The sequence below is a fragment of the Carcharodon carcharias genome, chromosome 25, assembly GCF_017639515.1.
Source record: "Carcharodon carcharias isolate sCarCar2 chromosome 25, sCarCar2.pri, whole genome shotgun sequence".
Classification (NCBI taxonomy): Eukaryota; Metazoa; Chordata; class Chondrichthyes; order Lamniformes; family Lamnidae; genus Carcharodon; species Carcharodon carcharias.
In genome coordinates, this window is record NC_054491.1 from 20,136,145 (window position 1) to 20,142,201 (window position 6,057).

Below are 6,057 nucleotides of genomic sequence, written 5' to 3' on the forward strand. Positions count from 1 at the left end.
TTGTGAAATGAAAAAGCTGAACTCATTTGAATGTGATCGTGAGTGGGAGTATGAATGCATATAATTAAAAACGTCACTGGATGAGGGTCGTTGATCCAGTGACATTGTTGTGACCTGAGTGAAAGGCTAATAGAAAGTTGTTATGACACAGCAGTTTGTAAAGGCTGAGTTATTTAAAATCCCAGAGGGAAACTTTAAACAACTGTCATAACCTATATTTTCAATTGGTATATTTGAGATGTAGCTTTGAATTCAGAAATGAAACCACCAAGCCTCCAGGGGTTTTTATGTAAATTAAATTAAACATTTATTAATTTAACAAGGAATTAAATACATACATGTCTAGAAATTACTATCATAATAACTTTTAAACAAATCCCCAAATTAATCACTCCCAGGTAAATCCTCACCAAGGCAACAACAACCCTTAGGCTTTAAAAGGCACCAGGCAAAGCTCATTTTATCTTATAAATTCAAAATGAGGTCCTTTGCAATTTGTTTCCTTTGCGGACAGTAGTAGGACTTACAGGCTGCTTAGATATTACATGCCACTGACTTTTGCATCTCTCAGGGCTACCTTATCATGTCCAATGATATGGTCTAGATATGTACCTTGCACTTTTGCAAATTCACTTTTAGCCAAGTTCATCACCAAATTAGCTTCTTGTAATTGAGAAAATAATCTTCCAGATGCTGTAAATGCTCCTCCAACGTAGGATTGAAAACTATTATATCATCAATATAAACAGCACAACTGTTTAGACCAGCAATTACTTTGTCAGTCTTTGAAATATCGCAGATGCATTCTTCAAATCAGATGGCATGACTTTAAACTGGTATAGTCCACTTGGCATTACAAAAGCCAATATCTTCTTTGCTCTCTCTGACAATGGTACCTGCCAATATCCTTTTAGCAAGTCAACCTTTGTGATAAATTTTGATTTTTTCAATGCAATCTCAATGCAATCTTCTAACTGTGGTATAGGATATGAATCCACTTTTGTCACCCACATTCACCTTTCAATAGCCTACACACAGTCGCTGTGTTCCATCCAGTTTTGGTACCAGCACAGTAGGCAAACTCCAGTTACTGCAACTAGACTCAATGGTATCATTTTGAAGCATGAATTCAACTTATTTTTGTACTTGTAATAACTTTGCAGGATTTAATCTATAAGGATGTTGCCTTATTGAAGATAAAACCTGTATAGAGGCATCATGTATAGCTAAATCTGTCTTTCCTAATTTAGTCCCACAAATAGGTTTGTGTGACTGCAATAGCTTTTCCAAATCACTTTGACACTTGCTTGAAAGGTAACTCAATATTTCATTTGAATTTTCAAGCACTCCTTCATTATCCAATTTGATTAGAGGGAAGTCAATTTCAGAGTCCTGCACATCTACCTCTTTCTCATCATCTACCATCACGAATACCTCTTTTTATTCCTCTTCCTGTCAAAGTACTTTTTAAGCATTTTTACATGACACACCCTCTGCTTCTTTCTTCTATCTGGAGTATTTATTAAATAATTTACTTCACTCAATTTCTTTTTAACCTTGTAAGGCCCATTAAATCTTGCATTTACTGAATGACCTAGTATTGGTAACAAAATTAATACTTTCTCTCCAGAACAAAACTGCGAGCTTTAGCTTTCTTATCTGCCTTCAATCACTTGCTGTGACACCTTTAAATGTTCCCTAGCCAACTCACATGCTCTGTTCAATCTTTCCCTGAAATTTGATATGTAATCCAAGAGAATAGTTTCTGAATTTTGACCCACCATTTCTCATGAATTAATTTTAGTAGTCCCCTTACCTCATGACCATAAACTAGTTCAAAAGAGCCAAAACCAGGCGATGCATTAGGAGTGTCTCTAATAGCAAATAACAGGAATGGAATTCCCATATCCCAATCCTGTGGATAATCCTGACAGTACGCTGTCATCGTAGTTTTTAAAGTTTGATGCCACCTTTCCAAAGCTCCTTGTGACTCCGGATGATAAGTTGTTGACTTAAATTGTTTTATCACCAAACTGTTCATTACTTCCTTAAACAGCTGTGACATGAAATTTGACCCCTGATCAGATTGTATTTCCTTACGTAAACCATATCTTGTAAAAAATTTAGTTAACTCCTCCACAATCTTCTTAGTTGTAATATTTCTTAAAGGTATCACTTCAGGAAACCTGGCAGACACATCCATTATTGTCAATAAATACTAATTTCCACTTTTAGTCTTAGGGAGGAGTCCTACACAATCAATCATGACCCTAGTATAAGGTTCTTCAAATGCTGGTATTGGGATTAAAGGCATTGAATTAATCAGTACTTTTGGTTTCCCTGTTACTTGACATGTATGACAGGTTCTACAGAATTTGACTACACCCCTATGCAATCCTGCCATAGAATTTCATGAGCAATCCTCAGAATCTCATTTCTATGCCCTAATAGAATAACAATCTGATGCACCTCACTCCAGCTTTCATTTGCTGATACGTGATCTGGCCTCCATTTTCCATTAAGATATCTCACTGAAGGTAATAAAATACTGGAATACATTTTGCTTCTGTTTCTGAATAAGCTTTCTGATATAACTGCTTTAATTGCAAATCATTTTTCTGTAACCCCACTAACCTCCTTGAGTTAAACATTTCAGTTGAATTGTCCTGTAGTCTTTCCTCCTGAACAATGTTATCGAACACAGTGCTAGCTAATTGGATTTCAACATCTTCTTCTTGCCTTTGAACTGCCTGTCATTCCTGTTTCAACCTATGTGCCTGTGACCTCATTACCACGCAATCTGGAAACAATCCAGGATGCTCCCTCTGTAACACCTCTGTTCAAAACACTTCTACAGGCTTTTCAACTACCCTAGGCATCAACCACATTTGTGATCTAGCTATATCATTACCCAGAATAAATTGAACACCTGCAATGGGCAATATTTCCACTACTCCAACAATAACTTCACCTGTCTTCCATTTGCTCTTTGAATTTACCTTCCACAACTGAATAGATTTAGCATCTCCATGAACCTCATTTATTATCACCTGCTCCTGCAATACTCCATCTGAACAACAAATATCACTATTCCACAACATTAAAGATTTACTAGCTCCCTTGTCTCTTAAAATTTTAAGATCTTTACCTACTCCACCCTGTACACATGGGAAGACTTTCCCTTCACACACAAAGTCTTTAAACATTTCTGCAACCTGCTCCTCAGAATTCTCTTGGGTAAATTGGTACATTCCCACTTCTTTACCTATCACTGATTCTTCCTGTTTTAACTGTACACAAACCACTAGTTTCTCCTGTGCCTAAACCTCAGAACCCCAAGTACTTTTACTTCCAGAGCTTTTCTATACCCCAATAATTCCAACAGATTTTCCCAGTAATTTCCAACATGCTGACTTCATGTGCCCTACTTTATTACAATGAAAACACCTCAATTTTCGAATGTCACTCCTACCTTCAGCACTTTATTATCCTGAGAAAATACTTCCTGGGAATTCCAGGCCACTCCTCCTCTTCCCTGACTACCCACCTTCCTTTCACTTTCCCACTTTCTATCCTTTTCCAATTTGAAAGGGTAAGGAGAAAAATGTTTAGTTCTATGAACTAACTCATAATCATCAGCTATTTCTGCTGCTTGTCTTACAGTTTGAACCCTCTGTTCCTCAAAATGAGTTCTTACTATTGAAGGGATTGAATCTTTAAATTCTTCCAAAAGAATTACTTCCTTAAGAGATGCAGATGTTGTCTCCATTTTTAATGTCCATCAGTCAAAATTACTTTGTTTTACTCTCTCAAATTCAATATATGTTTGCCTGGGCTGTTCTCTCATATGCCTAAATTTCTGCCTGCATGCTTCAGGAACCAACTCATATGCACTCAAATAGTCTTTTTCACCACATCATAATTCACCAATACCTCTTCAGATAGCAAAGCATATACCTCATGCACTCTACCCAGCAACCTAGAGTATAAATGTGGCCATTTCATCTATTTAGCTATCTTCTAAAAATGAATTAAAGAATGCTTCAACATCTTTTTCCTCAAACTTTGAAAGAGCTTGTACAAATTTAAACGTCTCCCCACTGGGTTTTAGGTTAAAGGTTTTTCATCATCAGAACTCTCCTCAGAATCCATGATCTCTTTTTTAACTTCAGCCTTTTACATAGGTATCCTCTTTCTCTCTTCCTCTCTTTCCTGAAATTCCATTTCCAGCTTCCTTTCTTTCTCCTGCCTTTCTGCTTGCTTCCTTTTAAATACCATTTATCTTTCCTTTGCTTCTAATTCAAGTTTTTTCAGTTCCTTTGCTTGTTCAAATTCAAGATTCCTCAATTCAAACTAAAGTCTCACTACCTCCAGCTGTGACTCACTAGTGTCAGGTATCACTTCCACCTGTAGATGCTGTGCTATATACTTTTAATTATATCTGATTTCCTAGCCCCTGCAGGAAACCCCAATTTTAGCCTATCTGCCAACTTTGTTAACTTACACTTGGTTATTGCTTGGCTTAAATAGCCAAGTGGTTATGGTACTGGGTTTGTAGCACCAAGATCAAGAGTTCAAATCTCACAATGCAAACTATGAAACAATGTAACTTCATCTGAATAGGAACAGATGGAAATGTGTTTGTACTCGAAAGAGTTACTCTTGGTTATTTTTTTGCACCCCAATCAGAGTAATATCTTCTACTCCCAGACAAGACTTGGCAATTGCCAAAGCCATTTTGCAGTTCACCACTTCTAAAAAAATAACCTCACCAACTCCTGAATTCAAAGTGCTTATTGTACTCGTAACCTTAAGATTCACCAATTCCAAACCAATCAAGGAATTACAAATATTATCCTGCCAAGAGCCCCCAATTGTTTTGACACAGCTGTTGGTAAAGGCTGAGTTATTTAAAATCCCAGAGGGAAACTTTAAACAACTGTCAAAGCTATATTTTCAGTTATATTTGAGATGCAACATTGGATTCAGGAATGAAACCACCAAACCTCCAGAGGTTTTTATTTAAATTAAATTAAACATTTATTAATTTAACAAGGAATTAAACACATACACATGTCTATAAATTACTACCATAATAACGTTTAAACAAACCCCTAAATTAATCACTCCCAGGTAAATCCTCACCAAGGCAACAACAACCCATAGACTTTAAACAGACACCAGACAAAGCACATTTTATCTTTTTAATTTAAAATGAGGTCCCGTGCAATTTTTTTCCTTTGCAGACAGTGGTAGGCTGCTTAGATATTACATGCTTACAGACTGCTTAGATATTACATGCCTCTGACTTACACAAAACTCTTTTCTGTATATACCTAGTCCCTTTGAATGTAAATTCTTATTGTATCACCAGGCCCTTTGAACTCCACCTCTTCTAACAACAAAATCCCTATCATTAGTAATATAAACATACTGCTTGGTGTGTCCTAGCTAGTTGCAAGATTTCACCCCCAGTCTCTGAATGGTTTATTCAACAAAATGCAAATGTACCCTCTACCTTTCTGTTTATCATCTCAAAACTACTACACAAAGCACCCAGGCTAAGTGACTTTAATCCAGTTAAGACACACACTCAAACCCACAGGCCCTACTACAAGTCCAATTTAAAATAATTTCCAATCACATTATATACATTAATATCTTCATGACAAAACGCAACTGCAGACATGATGCTTAAACCATGAAGGACAAGAGTTCACTGTTTCCCTCACTGGGAGTTGGTGACCCATGTTATCTGATTTTGTTGACCGTGAAGAGGCAGAATCCACAATGGAGCAAAATTTTAATCTTCATCAACTGTTCCTTTTAAGGATTGCAGCTCCAATTTTGTAATGATTTGTTGTTGTTTGGGGTCCTGCACCTCTCGAATACTGGAATCTTTTTCATTCTCAATTGAGCGAATTATTTATTCAAGAAAAGCAGTCTTGTGGACTTTAACTCTGGCAGATAAATCCCAAAGTTGGTAAAAATATGCCTCTGTATGAAGAACCTAAAGGCTTAGGGCACAATCCTCAAGGTAAGGAGACAGACAGTAAT

At 36.7% G+C, this 6,057-nt stretch overlaps 1 protein-coding gene across 1 annotated transcript in view; it reads left to right on the top strand.

Annotated features, from left to right (window-relative positions):
• LOC121269501 (small integral membrane protein 35-like) overlaps positions 1–6,057 on the top strand; it is a 56,237-nt gene that overhangs the window by 27,065 nt on the left and 23,115 nt on the right. The gene's annotated exons all lie outside the window — the stretch shown is intronic.